The 26,962-nt window shown below is 38.3% G+C and overlaps 1 protein-coding gene across 7 annotated transcripts in view; it reads right to left on the reverse strand.

The window, feature by feature from the left end:
- B3GALT1 (beta-1,3-galactosyltransferase 1) overlaps positions 1-26,962 on the reverse strand; it is a 599,692-nt gene that overhangs the window by 196,479 nt on the left and 376,251 nt on the right. The window lies entirely within an intron of this gene.

A 26,962-nucleotide genomic window follows, 5' to 3' on the forward strand; every position in this document is an offset into this window, starting at 1 on the left:
TGGTTGGATGCTATAGTATGAAGAATGTCTACAGTGACAGAGGGGTTCTGAGGCTCTGGCCTGGCAACTTACAGGGCCACACATATAGTCTGAATCCTGTAAGTCAGCGCCTTCCAAAGAGTGCTCCTTACAGCCTTATGATGAAAGGTTTTGTGAGATTGCCCCAGACATTTGTAAGGAGAGGCTTGGGTGGGTATGGTGTTGGGTTCCCTCCCAAGCAGAGCAAAACTGCTTTTATCTCTTTTATATGCCATGCTTTCATGTACAACTTTTGTTTGAATAAAAAGATCTGCTCCTTAAAAAGTATTTGAATTTAAAAAATGATCAAGGATGGATAAACAGGTTCTACTATACAGCATGGGAACTATATTCAATACTCTGTGGACAAATTATAATGAAAAAGAATATGAAAAATAATGTAACTATGTATAATTTTACATCTTAAAGAGATGGGAATACCAGACCACCTGACCTACCTCTTGAAAAATCTGTATGCAGGTCAGGAAGCAACTGCTAGAACTGGACATGGAACAACAGACTGGTTCCAAATCAAGGCTGTATATTCTCACCCTGGTTATTTAACTTATATGCAGAGCACATCTTGAGAAACGCTTGGCTGGAGGAAGCACAAGCTGGAATCAAGACTGCTGGGAGAAATATCAATAACCCCAGATATGCAGATGACACCACCCTTATGGCAGAAAGAAAAGAACTAAAGAGCCTCTTGATGAAAGTGAAAGAGGAGAGTGAAAAAGTTGGCTTAAAGCTCAACATCCAGAAAACTAAGATCATGGCATCCAGTCCCATCACTTCATGGCAAACAGATGGGGAAACAATGGAAACAGTGGCTGACTTTATTTTTTGGGTCTCCAGAATCACTGCAGAGGGTGATTGCACCCATGAAATTAAAAGACACTTGCTCCTTGGAAGAAAAGTTATGACCAACCTAGAGAGCATATTAAAAAGCAGAGACATTACTTTGCCAACAAAGGTCCATCTAATCAGTTAAGGTTTTTCCAGTAGTCATGTATAGATGGATTTGAGAGCTGGACTATAAAGAAAGCTGAGCACTGAAGAATTAATGCTTTTGAACTGTGGTGTTCAAGAATCAGTCCTGGGTGTTCATTGGAAGGACTGATGCTGAAGCTGAAACTCCAATACTTTGGCCACCTGATGCGAAGAACTGACTCATTTGAAAAAAACCTGATGCTGGGAAAGACTGAAGGCAGGAGAAGAAGGGGATGACAGAAGATGAGATGATTGGATGGCATCACCAACTCAAACTCATGTTTGAGTTGGGAAGTTGAGCCAGGGAAGCCTGGCGTGCTGCAGTCCATGGGGTTGCAAAGAGTCGGACACAACTGAGTGACTGAACTGAACTGACTGATATATAACTGAGTCACTTTGCTCTACGGCAGAAATTAACACAACATTCTCAGTCAAATATAAAACAAACAAACAAATAAATAAATATCCACTGAAGCTTTGACCAAGGAAGAAATATGATCAGGCCTGAATTTTGGAATAACTTTGAGATTCCTTATTTCTTTAGGAAAGACTATAAAATCGCTTGGTAAGGAAGTCAGTAGGGCTATACTCTAGATTTTAATAGTACTGGGGTTGGTAGAAGTGATGAGTGATTACCTGCTATGCTGAGAACCAGGCAATGCTCTCAACAGCATAGGTACCACCTTTGGGGTTGCCCTATTAATCTCTACAGATGGTTTTGGTTGTTTTGGAGAGGGTGCTACTGGCATACTAGCAACTAGTAGGTGGAGGACATGGATGATAAACACTCTGCAATGTATAGAATAGTCCCCATCCAACCTGGCTTCCACATATGCATGAAGGTAAAATATCTGGGTAAAATTAACAGAAGCCTGTAACCTAACTTTTTTTATACAAAGTAAAACACAAAGTATCTCTGGCATGGTTTTAGTATATACTGAAATTGATCAAGAATGGAGTTGCTGTGTGAGTGGGGTAAATATTGTATTTTGTTCAGTTTTTAAGAATTTGCCAGTTGTTGTTTATTATTTGAAAAATAAGCTCACAAGGCATTTGAGTTCCCAAGACACTCACCCTTAATAGCCAGCCTTTGGAGTTCCAGACTCACTAGGAGTTTCCACTGAGTCTACCGCTGGATAGAGGCAAGTGTCTGACTACTTCATTATGTCACCTCTGCGGTTGTGCTCCAAGGTATTTATATATATTCCCATTACACTACACGCAGGTTCCCCTGGTGACTCAGATGCTAAAGAATCTGCCTGTAATGTGGGACACCAGGGTTCTATTCCTGGGTTGGGAAGATCCCCTGGAGAAGGGAACAGTCACCCACTACAGTATTCTGGAGAATTCCATGGACTTGGAAAAGAGTCGCAAAGAGTCGGACATGACTGAGTGACTTTCACGACACTACAGGGCATTATGTTTGTTTCTGTAGTCTGTGCAGGTAGTTTATCTTGGGAATTTCTTTGAGGCAAATCAAGATGTCTCATAAAATAATTGCTATAAAAATGGGGCTTCGAGTATGACACAGTTGAGAGTCAACGGATCAAAGTAACACAAAAGCATTTTCAAGCCACTCAGTTTCGCTTATACTATGGTAGATTGGGAATCAAGTTCATTTCTTGATTTGACTTTAACCTTTCCAAGCAGAGGCCATTTTTATTCACATGCTGTAGAAAATAATGGCGGGTGATAACACACTTCAAAGGCAAGAAGATGACTGTGTGCATGAACACAAGGGCCAGACCATAAAGGTGCAGAGGGCTTCATTTGGGCAAGATGCTTCAGGTTACTGCATGTCTACAGTTTGGGAAAATACACTTCTAGTATCAAGTCCCATGCCAGCTGCGTGTCTTGACACCAGTCAAAAGTAATTTCAGGAAGTGATGTATTAAAATTTTCTTCTTTGTTTTGGAGGCAAATACTTTTCAATAATTTGTTCATATATGTTGTAGACATATAATCACAAAGAGGCAACTATTCATTACAGACTAAACTACCCAGCATTTAAAAAGAGATAAAATATAAATTCTTTCAGAAAACTACCGTATCTTAAAAACAAGACAAATGTGGATTTTTTTCTTCAGTCCTTCATCTCTTTGTACTAATATTTTCATCAAGTTGTGCCAGTTCACCAATAATGTATCTGCCAGCATATTATTTATGTATGTCCAAAGTAGGGTGTTGTTGACTTCTTTGCATCAACCTGGGTCTATAAACAGCTGAACAAACTGAGATCAGGGTGGACTAGTTGTTCATGTTTGTTATTCTTTGACACAAGGTTCTCAGGCAGCTGCATCAAAATGCTTTTTAGTCCAGACACGGCCCCACACTTACTAACTGGGAATTTTTATATTACAAATATATTTCTAAGTGTTAATCTTTCGCTTACATAAAATAAACTGGAACACTAATTTTTTTCCCAAAGAAAATGAAGATGTGGATCTATAACAGGATAGGAAGCAGGAGAAGGAGAGATAGAGACCATGCTTTCTACTCATTAAGTTTCCATTAATAAACTAAAATAAATTCTTTCTTTGTAGCTCTAATGGGTATTTCTGAACAGCTGGTTGGCAGGCACCATCTTATTAAATAAGTAAAAAATATTTGATTCACAGTCCTAGAGGCCCTGAATACAAATGTAAATTTCTGTCCTCTTTTAATACCAATATTAGTTGTATCTAATTTATATACAGTCCTGTTATTGGTAGATTATGTAGGTCCTGAGACCACTTACTGCTGTTTACTGTGGTTGTGTCTTTAATTAAAACAATAATTTCCATGGATAAATAAAATAGCAAAGCTTAATTTAGAACTAGTTAATATCTTACTTCCAATTTATCTATTAGGATTAATCGTACAAAGTAAATGTTATAATAATCAGTCATTACTTTTTAATCTTTCTTCAGTAATGTAATGAGGGGAACAATTTTTCTGATTATTTAAAGGTCCCTAAGACTGGTTCACCCCAAAAGGCTTTTCTAGATAACTAACTATATCATAATATATAACTATATTCTAATTACAATACAAATATCTAATGAAATAATTCTGAAGTAGGTAATTTGTGGGACTTTTAAGAATTCTAATTAGGCAATTTGGTATTTTGAAAAAATGCATTTGTTAGATCTTTTTTGAGTTCTCAATATAAGGATTTTAGTCTTAACTTATAAATATGTATTTGAAAAACATTCATTCTGAGCAAGACATTGTGCAAGGTACTGATCTTATACAAGTATATCTCTCAGTGCTGGGTTTGCTGGGAGTCATTGGGAAGAACTACAGAATCTAATCTGATTAACAGCACTTACTCTTTCCAGAGGATCACAGATTCTAACAAGTGTCACCTGAATCTTTTACAAGTGTCCGTTTCTCTTATATCAAGGTGTAACTAATTTCTACCTGGGAGAACATTTTTTCTTTCAACTTTCTCTGTACCTCATGTTAATAAGTACAGTGCCTTAGTTTACCATTTATGGCCCACAATAAGATGATCCAAATGCTGCCTTTTCATTCATTTTCTCTCCTTTTCTCTCATATTCTATGCCATCACCTTCTCCATGAAGCCTTCTCTGAGGTCTCTTAGTACAAAGGGATCTTTATTCTCTTGATTCTCCTATGTCCCCTTCTTAGGAACCCCTATTTTTGATCTAGTTTTCTAATGCTTCATGCGTCCATATTTCCCAGTTTCTCTCTGTTTTGTTTCTGGAGGGCTACACTTTTTCTGTGTGTACCCTTATTAGACATCCCCTCCAAGCGTGCAAACACACATACTTCCTCTTTCTTTCCTGGCCCATTCTAAATAAAATCTACTGATGTTTTAAAGAAGTTCTCTAAAAAATTTAATTTTCAGATGCATTATTTCGTATTGAATATTTTCTTAAAATCTCAGTTTCCATGATGACAGTGCAAGCATCATACTCAAACTATTACATCCTCATAAAGCTTTAGGGCCTTTAGAGTTTGAAATTAAAAAATGACATAACATACCAAAGAAAGTGTAACAGATATATGAAAGTGAAAGTGAAAGTCACTCAGTCATGTCCGACTCTTTGCGATGCCATGGACTATATGCCAGAATACTGGAGTGGGTAGCCTTTTCCCTTCTCCAGAGGATCTTCCCAACCCAGGGATTGAACCCAGGTCTCCCGCCTTGCAGGCGGATTCTTTACCAGCTGAGCCACAATGGAAGCCCAACAGATGTATAGGCATGATTAAATTAGTAAACATTTTTTAATGTGACAATAGTTTCCAAAATTCCACTGACAACTTTAGGCATGTTCCATTTAGTGACATTTATAGCATGTGTTCTGATTGCCTGGTTCTCATGCCTTACCATTTGTTAAGTATTTGGAACACAGCCCCATATAGACCAACTTTTGCTTCAGTTTCAAGTCACAGGGTTTCTTTTCCCTACTATAATGTTTGCTTGAGCAGATTATTGGGTAATACAGAGAAGATAATGAGCAACCAGTTGTCCCTGTAGGGTTAACTGAGCTTATAGTGACTCTAAGATCAAGGCATTTTATGGGAAAAAAAAAATTGTATCAACTAAACAAACAGAATGAACACTGAAGATAATATGCTCATAGGTGAAGCTGAACTTTGTGTAATTCTGAAGTTGTGAGAATGTATTTCTCTTGGGGCCAATGTAATCATTCACATATTTCACTGTCACTACTTTAAAAAAGAAATTCAGGCAAGGCTTTATTGGGGTCCCTGCTGCAGCAGGAGGTAGCAAGAACAAAAAAAAAGTTCTAAAATTTATTTCATTTTGTTTCTATCATTGTATAAAACATGAAATGAAAGTGACAGAGACACACCCCCCCATAAGAAGTGTAACTTATACTGCTTTCACAAGGAAATAGAAATGCACTCTTGAAGTTGATATAATCCTTCACCTCAGAATCTGCATTCTTTTTAAAAGGGAGGGTTTCAATAGAAAATTCTTAAGAGATTTTAAAAAATACAAGTTTTTGACATTATGTTGGAATGTTTTTGAAATATTCATTTCTCTCACATAACAAATTCTCTCACATATTAAACTACTACATATAAAATAAATGACAAGGTATCCCTGCATAGCATAGAGAACTATATCCAATATCCTGTAATAAATCATAATGGAAAAGAATATGAAAAAGTATATATCTCTAACTGAATCACTTTGCCGTACAACAGAAACTAATACAACATTATAAATCAAATATAATTTAATAAATCCCCCTTCCCTCAAACTGTATTGTCTTTATTTTTGAAGACAATGAAGGTACATAATTTTATCCTAGAATCATTTTTAGGAAAAATATTTAGTACTTAGGACATTTGGAACACAAGGCAATGTTACATTTTATGTGCCAAACTAAACTGATCACAGGGTGTTCAGATATTTAGTTAAACACTGTGGGTGAGTCTGTGAGGTGTTTTTGGATGAGAATAACAAAATCTGTCCACTGAATAAAGCAGATTGCCCTCTGTAATGTGGGTGGGCCTCATCCAATCAGCTGAAGGCTTAATGAAACAAAAAGTCTGGCTATCTTTCTAGGAGGAGGGAATTCCTCCTGCTTGACTGTAGCTAACACGTTGATCTTTATCTTTTCCTGCTTTTGGATTTGAACTGAAAATGATTTCTTTTTTTTTTTTTTTTCATTTATAGTCCTCTGGTTTTTCTTTTCTTTTTAAAAGAATTTTTATTGGAGTTGATTTACAATGTTATGTCAGTTTCAGATGTACAGCAAATTGAATCAATTATACTTATATGTTTATCCACTCTTTTCTACTTCTAGATTTTTTTCCCACATAGGCCATGACATATTATTAAGTAGAGTTCCCTGCGCTATATGGCAGGTTCTTATTAGTTATCTATTCTATATATACTAGCATGTGTATATATATACATATGATTTTATCAATCCCAATTTCCCAAGTTATCCCTTCCTCCTTATGTTCTGGTAACCATAAGTTTGTTTTCTATATCCATAACTCTACTTCTGTTTTGTAAATAAGTTCATTTGTATCCTTTTTTTCAGATTCTACATATACCATATACTTGTCTTTCTGTCTGATATTTGGCTTACTTCACTCAGTATGACAATCTCCGGGTCCATCTACGTTGCTGAAATGGCATTATGTTGTTCTTTTTTATGGTCAAGTAGGGCTTCCCAGGCGGAGAAGGCAATGGCACCCCACTCCAGTACTCTTGCCTGGAAAATCCCATGGACGGAGGAGCCTGGTGGGCTGCAGTCTGTGGGGTTGCGAAGAGTCGGACATGACTGAAGTGACTTCACTTTCACTTTTCACCTTCATGCACTGGGGAAGGAAATGGCAACCCACTCCAGTGTTCCTGCCTAGAGAATGCCAGGGACGGGGGAGCCTGGTGGGCTGCCGTCTGTGGGATCGCACAGAGTCGGACACAACTTAAGTGACTTAGCAGCAGCAGCAGCAGGGCTTCCCAGGTGGCACTAGTGGTCAAGAATCTGCCTGTCAATGCAAGAGACACTAGAGATGCAGGTTCGATGCCTAGGTTGGGATGATGCCCTGCAGTAGGGAATGGCAACCCACTACTCTACTCTACTCTAGTATGCTAGTACCATAGTATTCTAGTCTAGTAAACTCTCTGGAGAGAGAAGCCTAGCAGGCTACAATCCACGGGGTTGCAAAGAGTCGGACACGACTGAGAACTGAGCACAATACTCCACTGTGTCAAAATGATTTTTCTTGAGCCTCCAGCCTGCTGGCTTTCTAACTAGAAGTTATACCATTGGCTCTCCTGGGTTTCCAGTTTGCTGACTGTAGCTCTTGAGATTTTCTCTGCCTCTATAATTGCATGAGCCAACTCCCTGAAATAAATCTTTTTATAAATGTAAATGTAAATGTCACTATGGGGGGACATATACATATGTATACCTCCTGTTGGTTCTATTTCTCTGGAGAATCTTAATACATACAATGAAAACTGAAACTTGGAAACCCTAACAGAAAATCCCTTGTTACTATCTAACTTGATTTTTAAAAAGTCATTTGATTAAAACACATACATATTTCCTGAAAAGTAGTGAAAGTGAGTCGCTCAGTCATGTCCAACTCTTTGCAACCCCATGGACTATACAGTCCACGGAATTCTCTAGGGCCAGAATACTGGAGTCGGTAGCCTTTCCCTTCTCCAGGGGATCTTCCCAACCCAGGGGTCAAACCCAGGTCTCCCACATTGCAGGCGGATTCTTCACCATCGGAGCCACCAGGGAAGCCTTAGACAGAATCAATTGTTGATCATCCTCATAATGTTTTTCAAAACATAAAACAGTTAAATTATAGCTCTATCCCTTTTTCCTTAACTTGCCTCAAGGCAAATTACAATAATCTAGTCATTGACATTTCCCCACAAAATTTATATGCATTTCAAAATCAAGATGATTTTAAAAAGTTAATAGATTTTATATTTCATAATGAGAAATTCTTTGACTTGTAAGTTAAACTTCTCCATAGGCAACTGCTTTGTATTTGCAGGCAATAGGAATTTTAAAGAGACCACATCCTATATATATATATATATACATGCACACACATATACAATGGAATATTTCTTGTTTAGTCACTAAGCTGTATCCCATTATTTTGTGACCCCACAGCCTGTAGCCCTCCAGGTTCCCCTGTCCATGGGACTTCCCAGGCAAGAATACTAAGGTGGGTTGTCATTTCCTTCTCCAGGAGATCTTCCCAATGGAATATTACTCAGACATAAAAAAAGAACAAAATTCTGCCATTTTCAATAATGCAGATAGACCCAGAGGATAGTATGCTTAATGAAATAAGTCTGACAGGGAAAAACTAATAAGTCTGACAGGGAGAAACTAACATTCTATGTAAATCACTTGTATGTGGAATCTAAAAAGTAAAGGAATGTATATAACAAAACAGACTTACAGATACAGAGAATGAACTATTAGTTACTAGTGTGTAGAGGCAAGCAGGGGGATAAGATAGGAGTATGGAATTAGAATCACAAACTGCTATGTATAAAATCAATAAGCAAAAAGACATGTACACAGCACAGGGAAATATAGCCATTATTTTGTAATAACTTTAAATGAAATATAATCTATAAAAATATTGGATCATTATGTTGCACAGCTGAAACTAATTTGTAAATCAACTATACTTCATTTAAAAAAAACAGTTAAAAAATAACTATATCCAATAATGTCTGAAACTTCATTCTTCAATAAAATCAAGTATCAAGCTAATCTTGAAACGATCTTTCAATTTATACTTTGAAAATAAATTTTGCTTATAATATCTATTACTTACTTTCATGATTATAGATCCATTCAATCGACAGTTATATCACTAGCCCTTATTAGAATCTTGTGACATAATAGAGGATTAAACAGTAAAAATTTCTTGTCTTCACTGAATTTTTGTCCTTTCGAGGAGTGGAGAATACAGACCAAAACAAAAAGGAATTAATATATTGGAAAGATAGATGTCATGATAGTACACAAAAAGAAGCAGCAGGAGAAGGGCCGTGACAGGGCGATGTGGGTGAGATAGCAAACTTAAACAGAGGAGGCCTCATGGAAGAGGTGCCATGAAAGCAGACGTGAAGGAGATGAGGAAGTGATGCATGTATATATCCTGGGAGAGCATCTCAGGCAAAGGAACCACAGGTACAAAATTTCTGAGATAGAGCTGGGGAGTCCCCAGGTCATCGAGGAGGCCAATGAAGCTGTGGTGAGATGCACAATGGAGGGAAAAAGAGGAGATGAAACCAGAGGTAGGGCCTTGCAGACCATTTTTACAGTCGTTAGCTTGTTCTCTAAGCAATATGGAGAGCCACTAAAGGGCTTTGAGTAAAGGATTTTCAGGATCTCAATGATGTTTAACAGGACTGCTCTATTTGCTACAGTAGAGAAGAGAGACATTAAGTAGCAAGGCGGAAGCAAGGAGACTAAGAAATGGGCTACTGCAATAAGCTACATGAGACAGCTGCCTTTCCATATTGGTGCCAAGTGAGCACTGATCTTTGCAGATGATGTACTTGATTTTTCCCACTAAGGCACTGGGGAGAAAGCACTGCCTACTTTTCTGAAGCCAACTCTCAGAGACTTTTCCTGAATGTGTAAAACAGTGTACTTTTTGTTTTGACAAACTTTTAAAAAGAAGCCACAACCACTCATGACTGTGATACTTAACAATAGAATTACTAAAGAATACTAAAAAATAAGCCATTTATATACAAAAGGATGTACTTCTGGGCAAGCATGGAGGTGACAAATATTTTCAAGGGGATGGGCCAAGCTCTAAAGAGGAGGGAGGAGTGATTATAAAAACAGTTTCATTTGAATCGTACCCCAGAATTTGTTTTTCTTTGTTTTCATTACTGATTACAAAAAACTTAAGAGTTTTTTCTTTTTCACTGTCTCTAAAAATATATAGGACCAAGTCTACACTGAACAGAGCTGATCTTGTGTGCTTTTGGCAGTCTCCTTACACTTCTGAAAGCTTGAAATTTTCCATTACAGACAATGTTTGAGAGGGGAGAGAGGTATATGTCATCCTTTCTATCTTCAAACTCACTCTGACACTAAATTATCTCACAGTGTAGCTTCACATTATAGTACCGAGCCCATACGTTGAAAGCTGCCGATGTACTTCTTTTGTGGCTTTTATATAACCTGTGGCTAATTGATCCTTTAGTTTCACATTTGAACATCATAACAACATGCATGGGAACTAATTCTTGAAGCATCTGATCCCTGTCTTTCCAGAGTCTCTGTAGCTTGAAAGAGAATTTGAGAAAAATAGTTCTCTACCAGAGTGGCTTTGTGGCCCAGGGGACACTGGGCAATGTCTGGAAAGATTTTAAATTATCAGTTTTGGGGAGAGGATGTTTTTGGCACCTGGTGACTAGGAATTCTGCCAAACATCCTACAGGGCACTGGTCAGCTTCCTTGCACATAGAATTATCTAATCCCAAACATCCATAGTAGTGAAATTGAGAAATTCTCTTCTAGAAAAAAAAAAAAAAGCTGAGAAACACGTGAATGAGGTGGATGGCATTCTAAGTGGATAGAACTTTTTCATCAGTTTGAAGACATCAAACTGTACAGGCCGGTCCTCCTGGGGCTAGAGTGAGTTAATGCTCCTCCACAAGGGGCTTTTCCATAGAATAACTCAAGCAGCACTTCAGCACCTGCCACAGTATACATTATAGAAACTGCTCTGTGCTTTAATGAAACACAAATATCTAAACAGCACCTTCAATAAAATACTAATGAGATTTCACACACTGTAATTGAGGGACAAGAGGGTGATGACATGGCTTCCCAGATTTAAAGGAATATTTACCCACTTATTTAATTAATTTCTTTTGCAGCCTGACTGATGATCATAAGCATGCATCCTGGATGGAGGACTTAAGTCCCAATACACAATGAAGAAAATCCAGACTATGACATATCCTTCTTTCTTTTCATTCCAGTTGATCAAACACACATCTGAAAACTACAAATTGCATTAACAATGACAAGATATCAGGAACAGTTCTTCAAAGGTTATTTCAGTTCAGTTCAGTCACTCAATCGTGTCCAACTCTTTGCGACCCCATGGACTGCAGCACATCAGGCCTCCCTGTCCATCACCGACTCCCAGAGTTTACTTAAACTCATGTCCACTGAGTCGGTGACTCCATCCAGCCATCTCATCCTCTGTCGTCCCCTTCTCCTCCCACCTTCAATCTTTCCCAGCATTAGGGTCTTTTCAAATGAGTCAGCTCTTCGCATCAAGTGGCCAAAGTACTAGAGTTTCAGCTTCAACATCAGTCCTTGCAATGAACACCCAGGACTGATCTCCTTTAGGATGGACTGGTTGGATCTCCTCACAGTCCAAGGGACTCTCAAGAGTTTTCTCCAACACCACAGTTCAAAAGCATCAATTCTTCAGCACTCAGCTTTCTTCACAGTCCAACCCTCACATCCATACATAGCTACTGGAAAAACCATAGCTTTGACTAGAAGGACCTTTGTTGGCAAAGTAATGTCTCTGCTTTTTAATATGCTGTCTATGTTGGTCATAACTTTTCTCTTAAGGAGCAAGCGTCTTTTAATTTCATGGCTGCAGTCACCATCTGCAGTGATTCTGGAGCCCAGGAAAATAAAGTCTCTCATTGTTTCCACCGTTTCCCCATCTATTTGCCATTAAGTGACGGGACCAGATGCCATGATCTTAGTTTTCTGAATGCTGAGTTTTAAGCCAACTTTTTCACTCTCCTCTTTCACTTTCATCAAGAGGCTCTTTAGTTCTTCCTCACTTTCTGCCATAAGGGTGGTGTCATCTGCATATCTGAGGTTATTGATATTTCTCCCAACAATCTTGATTCCAGCCTGTACTTCCTCCAGCCCAGCATTTCTCATGATGTACTCTGCATATAAGTTAAATAAGCAGGGTCACAACATACAGCCTTGACGTACTCCTTTCCCTATTTGGAACCAGTCTGTTGTTCCATGTCCAGTTCTAACTGTTGCTTCCTGACCTGCATACAGATTTCTCAAGAGGCAGGTCAGATGGTCTGGTATTCCCATCTCTTGAAGAATTTTCCAGAGTTTGTTGTGGTCCTCACAGTCAAAGGCTTTGGCACAGTCAATAAAGCAGAAGTAGATATTTTTCTGGAACTGTCCTGCTTTTTTGATGATCCAACAGATGTTGGCAATTTGATCTCTGGTTCCTCTGCCTTTTTCAAACCCAGCTTGAACATCTGGAAGTTCACAGTTCACTGCTAAAGCTTGGCTTAGAGAATTTTGAGCATTACTTTACTAGCGTGTGAGATGAGTGCAGTTTTGCGGTAGTTTGAGTACTCTTTGGCACTGCCTTTCTTTGAAATTGGAATGAAAACTGACCTTTTCCAGTCCTGTTGCCACTGCTGAGGTTATTTATCAAATTTGTAAATGGGATAAGGCAGTCCAGAAAATTCCCCCTCAACTACCTTATTTCATCAACTCTCAGGTACACTATATTGTCACTTTTTAACCTTTCTGAAACAAGGTTTATCTTACAACGTGATGCATAACGCAGGCAGCCAGCCAAAGAGCAGTCAGGCTGTAGTTATGTGGAAACCTTCTGACAAGATAAAGAAAATGTCATCATCAGTGTATCATTCATTTGAGAAAACAAAGGTGGTTCCTTAGAAGTCAGTAAACAGAGGCATAGTCAACATTTTCTGGCCACAGTAAGACTTACATGAGTCCTGAAAGAAGGATCCAGACCGTCACAAATTGTGTTTTGAAAGATCCTTTATATGTATTAATTCACACACTCCCTTTATGAATTATTCTAGAAATAGGCAAGTAATTAGAATATGGATAGTAGTCAGGCCCCTGAGGCCTGAAAAGCCAAATCACGATGAGTCTTTTCTCAAGATGCCTTTGCCAACATAGCAGAGAGAGCAAACTGTTCCTTCTACGAAATCTCACTTGAACTGTCTGCACTAACATTTTTTTCTAACCTACTGGGCTGTTTCTGGTCCCTCAAACATAACTTCACACCACAGTACCCATCATTGTTCACATTTCCGTAGAGAACCACACAGTGGGAGGAAGACAAAATAACAGCTAAAGTTAGTTTCTTCTGGTAACTTCTAAGGTTTGCACCTTTGACTTAGGAACGGCTTAGAGGTAAAGAATTCTCCTGCATAGGAGACACGGGTTCCATCCCTTAGCCGGGAAGATCCCCTGGAGAAGGAAAGTAACCACTCCAGTATTCTTACCTGAAAGAAGTCTCATAGACAGAGGAACCCGGCAGGCTACAGTCCAATGGGTTGCAAAGAGTCGGATATGACTGGAGCGACTAAGCAAGCAAGCAAATGAGGAGTGCTCCAAACACTCAAGTGACAAAGTCCACTTCCCAAATATGCTGCATAAATTTAAAACTTCCCTGGCAAGGAGTACTGCTATGTTTATGAAATCCCAGTTAGTTTACAAAATAAAAATACCATCTATCTGGAGCTGGGCCAGTGATATGTGTGGCAGTTGTATGCCAAGGGCTTGTTGGAGCCCAGGGCAGACCTCCCTCCAAATATGCCTCAATGGCAAACTGATCATTTTGAAAGAAAGTTACTTAAGAAACATTTGATGCAAGAGGGACACTCTGACCCTCCTATCTGTCTCCCTGAAGGCAGTGAATAAATCTCTGATGTGAAAGACACACCTCCTGCATCTGGAGGTAGAAGGGACACTCTTCACCAGAGAGAGAAAATTTGGGGCCAAGTAGTCTGTATAAACAAAGCTTGTTACTCTTTAGTGCTCAGTCGGATCTGACTCCTGAGACCCCACGGTCTGTCCATGGAATTCTCTAGGCAAGAACTGGAGTGGGTTGCCATTCCCTTCTCCATGGGATCTTCCCGACCCAGGGATTGAATCCTGGTCTCCCACATTGCGGGCAGACTCTTTACTGTCTGTGCTACTAGGGAAGCCCAAAGAAACCTTATTATTTCTTTAGTTTACTATTCAAAGCCCAAACTCTAGATTCTTCACTAATTAAGCACCTGAAGCCTATTTCTTTGTCTTGTTATTCCTCACTTACTGTTTATTTGTCTTAAAAATAAAAAATCTGTCTTCTCTGGTCACTTCTTAGGTCCCATTACCTTGCACATGAATTAAAATTTATTTCTTTTTCTCTTGTTAATCTGTCATGTGTCTATTTATTATGAGTCCAGCCACAAGAACTCAAGACAGATAGAAGGGGGAAATTCTTCAGAAGAGGGAATTCCCCCCCTGACAGGCTCTTTTCAGAAAACAACCTTCTTGGGGAAGACAAGACTCAGAGCAAGAGAAACAGGCTTCTGGGAAGTGGGATAAAAATTGGAATTGGGTACCACTCACTGCTGGAATTGGGGAACCATCATTACTAGTCATTATGCACAAGCAGGAGCAGTTGAGGCTCTGGTTCCAGGGTAGAAGCGAAGCTGTTTTCCCTCCACTGTAGGAAGAAAGAAGGAGATTTTCTATTTCTGAAATGCCCTAAGATTCAACTGTTGCTGATCTGACACAGTTATCAACTCACTAGTGTCTCCCTGCAAAAGAGCATAAGTAATACACATCAGACTACAGAAATCTTTACAATGAAGTGGTTGATACAGTCTCTTCAGAAATGTCTCTCTGGCTTTATCACAGGCTGATAATGGAGCAAGAAGAGAGAATCCAGCACAGGCAGACTCTCCAATAATAGGATCACTCCCTAAAGTCCACCGAAAACAATATTTTCCTTTACATTTTTTTTCCTTGGCATCTGCACAACTTATGCAAACGTCTGAGGAAACAATGTATATTATCTAGGGTGAAACAGATCACCAGCCCAGGCTGGATGCATGAGACAAGTGCTCGGGTCTGGTGCACTGGGAAGACCCAGAGGAATCAGGTGGAGAGGGAGGTGGGAGGGGGGATCGGGATGGGGAATACTTGTAAATCCATGGCTGATTCATGTCAATGTATGACAAAACCCACTACAATATTGTAAAGTAATTAGCCTCCAACTAATAAAAATAAATGAAAAAAAAAGAAAGTGACAGAGAAATAATAAGCAAAACAAATATTACACAGTTTGGTAGGACAAACTTTGAATATGCATAGTGACAATTTTTAAAGTTTCCCTTACTGTTTATTTTGATAAAATTTCAATGATTTTAGCTAGTAAGATTTCACAGTTGACGTTTTCATCTAACTGGTCAATGAAAAAATGGATAAATTTCTAGAAATACAATCTCCCAAGACTGAACCAGGAAGAAACAGAAAATATGAACAAATCAATTACTAGCAAATGAAACCAAATCAATAAAAAAAAACAAAACAAAATCTCCTAATGAAAGTTCAGGACCAGATGGCTTCCCAGGTGGAAGCTAGAAAACTAGAAAAATAAATAACAGATAAAGAAAATCATAGGCCAATATCATTGATATTGATACAGATGCAAAAATTCTGAAAAATATTAGCAAACTAAATCCAACAGTACATTAAAAGGATCATACACTATAATGAAGAGGGATTTAATGCAGGGATATATGGATTTTAATATCTGGAAATCAATGTGATATAGCACTTTACCATATTAAAGAATGTAAATTATATGATCATTTCAATAGAGGCAGAAAATGCTTTTGTCAAACTTAAGCATCCATTTATGATAAATATTTTCCAGAAGCTGGGATTCAGGGGACATATCTTAACATAATAAAGGGCATATATGAAAAAAACAAACCTACTGAATGGGAAAAAAATGTTTGAAAATGAGAGGACAAAATAGGGTGTTAATATCCAAAAATATATAAACAGCCCATACAAGTCAACATCAAACAAACAAACAACTGGATTAAAAATGGCAGAAGACCTGAATAGACATTTTTCCAAATGTCTGTTGAAAGATATACAGATGGTCAATAGGCACATGAAAACATGCTCAACATCATTAATCATCAGAGAAATGCAAATGAAAACCACAATCAGGTATCACCTCACATCTGTCAGAATGGCTGTGATCAAAAAGAATACAAAACAAATGTTGCCACACACCTACAGTCAATAACTCTGACAAAGGAGGCGAGAATACAACATGGGAAAAAGACAGACTCTTCAGCAAGTGGTGTTGAGGAAGCTGGAAAGTCACATGTAAATCAATGAAATTAGAACTCTCCCTCACACAATACACAAAAATAAACTCTAAATGGCTTAAAGACTTAAATATAAGACATGTGTGTGTGTGTGTGTGTGCTAAGTCGTCTCAGTTGTATCTGACTCTTTGTGACCCTATGGACTATAGTCTGCCAGGCTTCTTTGTCCATAAGATTCTCTGGGCAAGAATACTGGAGTGGGTTGCCATGCCCTCCTCTAAATATAAGGCATGACACCATAAAACTCTTAGAAAAGAACATAGGCAAAACATTCTCTGACATAAATCCTACCATTTTTTTCATAGGTCGTTCTCCCAAGGCAATAGAAATGAAAGCAAAGACAAACAAGTAGGACCTAATCAAACTTGTAAGATTCTGCATAGCAAAGAAAACCATAAGCAAAATGAAAAGACCACCTAAAGACCTGGAGAAAATATTGTCAAATGATGTGATTGACAAGGGATTAATTTCCAAAGCATACAAACAGCTTATAAACTCAATAACAGTAACAACAAAAAACCCATCAATCATGAAATGGGCAGAAGATCTAAACAGACATTTCTCCAAAGAAGACATGAAAATGGCCAATAGGCATATAAATAGATGTTCAACATCACTATAATTAGAGAAATGCAAATCAAAACTATAATGAAGTATGACCTCACACTTGTCAGAATGATCATCAAAAAATCTACCAGCAATAAATGCTGGAGAGGGTGTGAAGAAAAGGGAACTCTCTTATCCTGTTGGTGGGAATGTAAATTGGTGCAGCCACTATGGAGAAAAGTATGAAGGTTCCTTAGAAATCTAAAAATAGAGTTACTGTATGGTCTAGCAATCTTACTCTTGAGCACATATCTGGAGAAAATTCTAATTTGAAAAGATACATGTAACACAATGTTCATAGTAGCACTATTTATAATATTCAAGACATGGAAGAAACCTAAAGGTCCACCAACAGATAAATTATTGAAAAAGATGAAGTATGCACATACAATGGAATATTACTCAGCCATAAAAATGAAATAATGCCACTTGCAGCAACATGAATGGACCTAGAGACTACCATATTAAGTGAAGGAAGTCAGACAAAGATAAATACTATATGACATCACTTACATGCAGAATCTTAAGGAAACAATACAAATGAACTTATCTACAGACTCACAGGCATAGAAAACAATGTATAGATACCAAAGAGGAAAGTAGGGGAGGAGGATAAATTAGGAGTTTGGGATTAGCAGACATAAACTGCTTATATATAAAATAGATAACAACAAGGTCCTACTGTCAGTATCTTTTAATAAAGCATAATGGAAAATAATATGAAAAAGAATATATGTATGTATAACTGAATCATTTTGCTATACATCAGAAATTAACATAACATTGTAAATCAACTACAATTTAAAAAAATAAAGAAACAAATAACAAATGTTAGTGAGAACATAGAGAAAAGGGAATCCTAGGACACTGTTGGTCTGACTGTAAATTGGTTCAGCCCCTGTGGAAAACAATATGCCAGTTTCTCAGAAAACTAAAAATAGAATTACCATATGATATAGCAATTCCATTTCTGGGTATATATATCCCCCCAAAAATGAAAACACCAATTAAAAAAGAAACATGCACCAATGTCCACAGCAGCACCATTTATAATTGCCAAGATATGGGAGCATTCTAAGTGTTCATCAACAGATAAATGGATAAAGTAGATACGGTATATACACATAATGGAATACCACTTAGCTATAAATAAGAATAAAATTTTGTCATTTGCAATAACATGGATAGACGTCAAGGACATTATGCTAAGGGAAATAAGTCAGACAGAGACAATATTGTCTGATATCACTTGTACGTGCAATCTAAAAAATACAAGTAGTAAATACAGCAACTTAGAAATAGACTTACAGAGATAAAGAACAAACTAGTGGTTACCAGGCGGAGAGGGAAAGCAGAAGTAGCAAGATAGTGATAGGGGATCAAGAAGTACAAACTACTGTGTACAAAATAAGTAAGCTACAAGAATATATCATATAGCATAGGGAATGTAGCCAATATTTTGTATTAACAATAAATGGAGTATAATTTTTTAACATTGTGAATCACTGTGTTGTAATCTGAGACATACTGTTCAAATATACCTCAATAAAAATTTTTTAAACAACTTTAGCCTTTTATCTGGTAAGGTTTCAAAGTTGAAGTTTTCATCTGCCTGGCCACTTGTGAAAAGGCTTCTGTATAACTGCACACATTGAACTACTCTATAGTACTGGTAGTCCTTGAATTGCAACTCTGAGTCAAAGAAACATAACAGAACAATGGTTGACAAAGGCCAAAAATTAAAATATTAAAAAATGATAAACAAATACTACATTAAATAGCCCACAATATTTTCTAATTAAAGCTCTTATACCAGCTCCACAATTTCGTCCATTCAGGTATACTTTTTTGTCTCCATCTCTGATTTGGTTCTTTCATTTTTCCAAATTGCAATCAAATTCCAAACCACAGAATTATGGACTTTTTAGAATGAAATAATGAACAACTAAATAGTAGTGATAAAAATAACTCAAGAAGAAAATGACAAATGATTCCTATATTTATAACTCTGGGCAAAAATCTGGAAAACTAGCTTAAACAGATAAAAGTAAATTAGAATTTGTTGCTTCTTAGCAAAATCAGTTTTATAATATTATCATGTATTCTTAGGGTTGAGTAGGACTTTTGGGATTATCTAGTTCAAACTCCAATCACTTAAATCTGTATAGCATCCAATGACAGCAGCCATTCAGATTTTCTTTAAATGTCTCAAATCTCCTATATACTATTCTGTTGATGACCATGCTTCATACTTCATAGGAGTAAATAACTATCATCAGGCAGGAAATGCCTTATCTTCCTATGATGAAATGTATCAGCCTATTCATACACTTTGCCAGTGATGTGCTGGTAAAATGTTTCACAAACAGGAGGCATGAAAAATAAAAGCCTTGATTTGTATCATTTGCTGATTCCCATGGTGAAAATACCTATGTCAGGCTGTCTGACAGTGTAGTTCAGAAGAGGTGCACATTATCTATTCTCATGAACAAATAGTCCTTCCCTTTTGTTACTTTGATAAGGATGTTCTGTCAAAGGCCAATCCCTCAACTTTAGTTCTGGATCCAATTCCCCCTTACTTTCTCAAAACTTCACTCACAGATAAACGTCTCTCTTCTAAATCATCAATTTACTTATTAATATTTCTGGAGGAATTTTCCTCCCAGTATCTATCATGATATGTATAGTACAGCATTCTCTTTTATTCTTTAAATAGCACTCATTGCTACTTGATAGTTCTTATATGTTTAAATTTTTAAACATATTCAAATTCTCTCTCAATTAGAATGGAAATCTTACATGTTCAGGGACCTTTTCTGGTTTGCTCACAGCCTTATCTCCAGGACCTACAATAGTTCTAGGCACACAGTACATACTCAGCAAATAGTCACCGATTTATGGAAAGAATAGGAAACTTGTTGTTCAGTTTTGATAGAACTTACTGTTGGCAATGTCTTCTTTATGTTGGTGGGGATGAGCCTTCTAACTCTACTGGCTTCAGATATGCTAATTAAGATAAATGAATAGAGTTCATGTGTTGATTCTCTAAAGAGTAGGGAAAGGATAGTGTATGCATGAATCATCAAACACCTTCACCAATTACTTGAGGGAATCATACAAGTTTGAATGTAATAAAATACATGCTCATCTCTCCTTATGGCTATATATTCTTATAACGTATATCATGTTAATTGAAATTGCTGTTTATTGATAAATGTCCTGAGCATCAATGTTAAGGAAGGGTCAAAAACCCTTATTACTTGTTCCTTGGTTATAACTCCTGGTAAATGAATTATGAAATATCCAAATGCAATGTCATATATTTTCACATGAAAACCTAAAGTTAACTGATAAGATTTTCTATGGATTCCAGGCAGATGGTCTTTCTTAAACACTTTGATAATAGATGATTACATAACTTACCAAAATGATCTCTACACCCTTTTGCCCTGTACACATACATCTTTCAGCACTGATACTGCCCCTCACCAGACTATTGTGAAGGCCTCCCTGCCCTATCCTTAGTATCCCTGGTGTTAAGTCCCTCATTGGGTCTGATTCTTAGCGACCCCATGAACTGTTGCCCACCAGGCTCCTCTCTCCATGGAATTCTCCAGGCAAGAATACTGGAGTGGGTTGACTTTCCCTTCTCCAGGAGATCTTCCCAACCAAGGGATTGACCCAGGGTCCCTTCCCTAGCCCAATCCTTAAATTTTGACCCTTAAGACTTCTTCCCTGGGCCCTCTGCTTTTTACTCTCTGCACACCCTCTCCTGTAGATCTCAGCCAGTCCTGATGTTTCAGTGATAAAATGTGGACAATTCCCCAGATCTCACTCTCCATTCCAAAGCTCCTTCTTGAGATACAAAATTTGCAAATGCAACTGCCTATCAGATTGTGCCATGTGAATAAAACCAATATCTCAAAGCAACAGGTTCCCAAGGTTCACTGAGGTGAAGCACCCAGCAGTATATTTAACAAACTTAAGTCCTCACTAAGTGTTCATTGAAACTTACTTTTCCCTAAGGTATTAGAGAAAAGACCCATGAATCCTTTTAGTTTTCCATCCCTCTGTACAATCAAGACACTTATATCTACTTAGGGAAGTGCCAAATTGAGTATATATTAACTGAATGTGGTCAAGTTCTGCAGAGGTGATACACTATAATCAGTTTTCTCTTTGTGGCACCAACAATAAGCTTTAGGATGGCTAATCCAGTATAAGTCACAACTTTCAAATATGCCAGTTCAATGCCTGAATGCCTTGTCATTATTCTCATTTTTGATGCCTTTTTCTTTCCAATTACATGCTTGAAGCACAATACAATGAAGTATAATTCTTATTCCTTAATATCATACTGGTTTAAATTTAGGTTCCTTAGAATTTTAAGGGAAATGCATACAGAAGAGGATTGAAAAGGTTATTAAAACTTCACAATAAAAGTCAACACTACTAAGTGAAATTCTAAAAGAAAAAAGTCAGACCTTAGAGATTTCTCCATCCAGCAATGAGTTTTATAATTAAATTTGTTGTGGTTACTTTGCTTGTGTTTGCTCTTTGTTATAATTTCTCCTTGAATCCATCATGTAAGTAAACCCAAGTGTTGAACTTTAAGGAAAACTTTTAAATGATTAGCTTCTCAAACTGAAACTGGGCCCTATTCTAACCTGGACAGGGTAAGAGGATACCATTTGAGTGGGAAAATTGTGGCAGGAGGAAAAGTGTGAAGTGGTTTTCAGTTTGGAGATCTCTAGCATCTTAGGAAGCCTAATGTTCTTCCCTCACATAAATCTGGAAGGTTTCTATGGAACGAGAATTGAAAACAACTGTAGTGTTACCTGAGTCCAGTAGACTGTCTACATATACTAAGGTGAGACCACTGTCTGAAGGGAAGAGGAGTTCCAGAGTGGCTAGCCCAGTGGAGAAAATATTTTGACTCTTTCTAAACTAAGTACTGTATCTATATGAAAGAAAATATTAATGGGTGAGCCTGGATGTTTATATATGTAGGCATTTGTATTAGTTCACTAGCATTCTATCAGATATTTAAAAACCTTTTGTAGTGACTAACTCACAAACTACATTGTCAATTTTCATAAGTACTAGACAATATAAAATCAGTCTTAATAACAGCTTTGACAGGATTTAATAAAGCATACACAAGAAACTTTTAGTTTGCACAGGCTAATTTATGCATGTGTATAACTGAGAAACGAATTTGGAAGATGTTAGTTTCCCATCTGTACCACACAGAGAAAGATGGGAAAAAATGATTTACCAACTGTCAATAATCAATTTTAAGTGTATTCTCATCCCAAAATAAAATTTCCAGTGTCCAAAATATATCTTCTAAACTTTCCTTGCGAAAGTGGAATTTTATTTCCATTTCTATATAAGTGTCACAATATGCTAATTTTCAGAACCTAAATTACTGTTTCTGGAGATTGCATAATCAAATTTAGTTATTGCTGTTTGTGGTTAAGAAAGAAAAGACAGTGATTTGGTCAGGTCACAGGCATGGGGTATTTCTTTACTTTTATTTTTTATTGTGAATTCTTGAATACTCACCTTCTTCCACTGAGCTTCTAATTTCTACTCTCCTGAGTTATATTATGGATCGCAACATACACTACCTTGCCTTAGGCTTAAACAACTCTCAACACTGTTTAAGTTGAGAGTCTAGATTACACAGCTAAGTCATTTATTACCCTTTCTGCTCTAACTTAAAAACATTAAGTCAATCATTTCTGCCAGCATTCAAATGGGACTTGCGTAGCTCATTGAGTATGATCAAAATTGTTTAGAATTAAGTAGGCTTGGGAGGAAGATTCAAGATGGCGAAGGAGTAGGACGGGGAGACCACTTTCTCTCCTACAAATTCATCAAAAGAATAACTGAACACAGAGCAAACTTCACAAAACAACTTCTGATCGCTAGCTGAGGTCATCAGGCGCCCAGAAAAGCAGCCCATTGTCTTCAAAAGGAGGTAGGACAAAATATGAAAGATAAAAAGTGAGACAGAAGAGCTAAGGACGGAGATCCGTCCGGGGAAGGGAGTCTTAGGTGGCATTGCTTGGGGTAGGGTCCGGGCCCGAGTGCCCTGAGGACAATCAGAGGGAGCTTCTGTGAGTTGTCAACTTGATCTGTGGGAGACCAAAAGAGAGAGAGAAAATTAACCCGCCGAACACACTGCCGGCCGTTCGCAGAACAAAGGGACCGAGAAAGTCCAGAGAAGAGCTCGCAGGCTGCGGACCGGCCCAGCCCCGCCGGAGGCAGGAGGCAGGGGGGAGGGGAAGGTCGCGGCGAGACACAGGGCGCAGGCACCCGACCGGCGCGGGCGGGGACTGGGGCTGGGGACGCGGAGGGCGGAAGGCGCGCGCACCCGACTGGCGCCAGAGGAAACTGAAACTGGGTCCGTGGAAGGGAGTGGGCGCGCCGCACCTGGGGATAGTGCGCCCATCAAGCCCCTCACTGCCTGGACCGCTCTGACGGGGAAGGCACAGAGAGCAGGCGCGGCTTTTCGTTCCGCGCTTTTGTGGAACACCCGAGGGCTGGAACCTAGCGCAGCGCGGGGCGCGCTCCATATAGAACAGCCGGGAGCCTGAGCAGCGCAGACGGAGAAAGCAGCATCAGCCCCTCCCGGCAGCGCCAGCCCGCCCCCGCAGCGCCAGCCCCTCCCCGCAGCGTCAGCCCCGCCCCGCAGCGCCAGCCCATCCCCGCAGCGTCAGCCCCGCCCCGCAGTGCAACGGAACTAGCTAACTGAATAAGAGTCCACCTCCGCCCGCCTGTGTCAGGGCGGAAATGAGGCTCTGAAGAGACCGGCAAACAGAAGCCAAATAAACAAAGGGAACCGCTTCAGAAGGGACCGGTGCAACAGATTAAAATCCCTGTAGAAAACACCTGACTTCACTGGAAGGGGCCTGTAGATATCGAGAAGTGTAAGCTGGCTCCAGGAGCTATCTGAAACCAAGCCAAACCCACACTGACGGCAACAGCTCCAGAGAAATTCCTAGATATATTTTTACTTTTTTTTTTTTAAGTAAGAAAAAAAATTTTTTTTTAAATTTTTTTAATTTTTTATTTTTTCTCTTTTATTTTCCTTTAAAATTCCCTATTACTCCCCCATTACTCCTTAACTTTCATTTTCATAGATTTTTACGATTTTTTTAATTAGGGGAAAAAATTTTTTTTTCTTTTTTTTTTTTTCTTTCCTTTTTCTCTTCTATTTTCTATTTTTCTTTTTCTCTTATTTCTTTTAAAGTCCTCTAGTACTCCTCTACTACTCCTTAATTTTCATTTTCAATACACTATAACCTTACAAAAAAAAAAGAAAAGAAAAGAAGAGAAGCCCTATTTTTAAACCGAAATTCAGTTCCTATTTTTATTCAGGAGTGTGTTGATTATTCTCTCCCAATCTTGACTCTCTGTTTTCTACCTCAGAACACCTCTATTTCCTCCTTTCCCCTTCTCTTCCCAATCCAATTCTATGAATCTCTGTATGTGTCTGGGCTACGGAGAACACTCTGGGAACAGACAACTGCGTAGATCTGTCTCTCTCCTCTTGAGTCCCCCTTTTTCTCCTCCTGCTCATCTCTATCTCCCTCCTCCCTCTCCTCTTCTTCATGTAACTCTGTGAACCTCTCTGGGTGTCCCTAACGGGGGAGAATCTTTTCGCCATTAATCTAGAAGTTTTATTATCAGTGCTGTATAGTTGGAGAAGTCCTGAGACTACAGGAAGAATAAAACTGAAATCCAGAGGCAGGAGACTTAAGCCCAAAACCTGAGAACACCAGAAAACTCCTGACTACATGGAACTTTAAGTAATAAGTGACCGTCCAAAAGCCTCCATACCTACACTGAAACCAACCACCACCCAAGAGCCAATAAGTTTTAGAACAAGACATACCACGCAAATTCTCCAGCAACGCAGGAACATAGCCCTGAACGTCAACATACAGGCTGCCCAAGGTCACACCTAACACATAGACCCATCTCAAAACTCATTACTGGGCACTCCCTTGCTCTCCAAAGAGAAGAAATCAAGTTCCACGCACCAGAACACTGACGCAAGCTTCCCTAACCAGGAAACCTTGACAAGCCAATCGTCTAACCCCACCCACTGGGTAAATCCTCCACAATAAAAAGGAACCACAGACCTCCAGAATACAGAAAGCCCACTCCAGACACAGCAATCTAAACAAGATGAAAAGGCAAAGAAATACCCGACAGGTAAAGGAACATGAAAAATGCCCACCAAGTCAAACAAAAGAGGAGGAGATAGGGAATCTACCTGAAAAAGAATTTAGAATAATGATAATAAAAATGATCCAAAATCTTGAAAACAAAACAAAATCTTACTCAAACTCTTCCAGAAAATTGCAGATGAAGGTAAGCTTCCAAACTCATTCTATGAGGCCACCATCACCCTAATTCCAAAACCAGACAAAGATGCCACAAAAAAAGAAAACTACAGGCCAATATCACTGATGAACATAGATGCAAAAATCCTTAACAAAATTCTAGCAAACAGAATCCAACAACATATTAAAAAAATCATACACCATGACCAAGTGGGCTTTATCCCAGGAATGCAAGGATTCTTTAATATCCACAAATCAATCAATGTAATACACCACATTAACAAATTGAAAGATAAAAACCATATGATTATCTCAATAGATGCAGAGAAAGCCTTTGACAAAATTCAACACTCATTTATGATTAAAACTCTCCAGAAAGCAGGAATAGAAGGAACCTACCTCAACATAATAAAAGCTATATATGACAAACCCACAGCAAGCATCACCCTCAATGGTGAAAAATTGAAAGCATTTCCCCTGAAATCAGGAACAAGACAAGGGTGCCCACTCTCACCACTACTGTTCAACATAGTGTTGGAAGTTTTGGCCACAGCAATCAGAGCAGAAAAAGAAGTAAAAGGAATCCAGATAGGAAAAGAAGAAGTGAAACTCTCACTGTTTGCAGATGACATGATCCTCTACATAGAAAACCCTAAAGACTCTTCCAGAAAATTACTAGAGCTAATCAATGAATATAGTAACGTTGCAGGATATAAAATTAACACACAGAAATCCCTTGCATTCCTATATACTAACAATGAAAAAACAGAAAGAGAAATTAAGGAAACAATACCATTCACCATTGCAACAAAAAGAATAAAATACTTAGGAGTATATCTACCTAAAGAAACAAAAGACCTATACATAGAAAACTATAAAACACTGATGAAAGAAATCAAAGAGGACACACAAACAGATGGAGAAACATACCGTGTTCATGGATTGGAAGAATCAATATTGTCAAAATGGCTATTCTACCCAAAGCAATCTATAGATTCAATGCAATCCTTATCAAGCTACCAACGGTATTTTTCACAGAACTAGAACAAATAATTTCACAATTTGTATGGAAATACAAAAAACCTCAAATAGCCAAAGTAATCTTGAGAAAGAAGAATGGAACTGGAGGAATCAACCTGCCTGACTTCAGACTCTACTACAAAGCCACAGTCATCAAGACAGCATGGTACTGGCACAAAGACAGAAATATAGATCAATGGAACAGAATAGAAAGCCCAGAGATAAATCCACAAACCTATGGACACCTTATATTAGACAAAGGAGGCAAGGATATACAATGGAAAAAAGACAACCTCTTTAACAAGTGGTGCTG

The sequence above is a fragment of the Cervus elaphus genome, chromosome 33 (genome assembly GCF_910594005.1).
Source record: "Cervus elaphus chromosome 33, mCerEla1.1, whole genome shotgun sequence".
NCBI classification, from domain to species: Eukaryota; Metazoa; Chordata; class Mammalia; order Artiodactyla; family Cervidae; genus Cervus; species Cervus elaphus.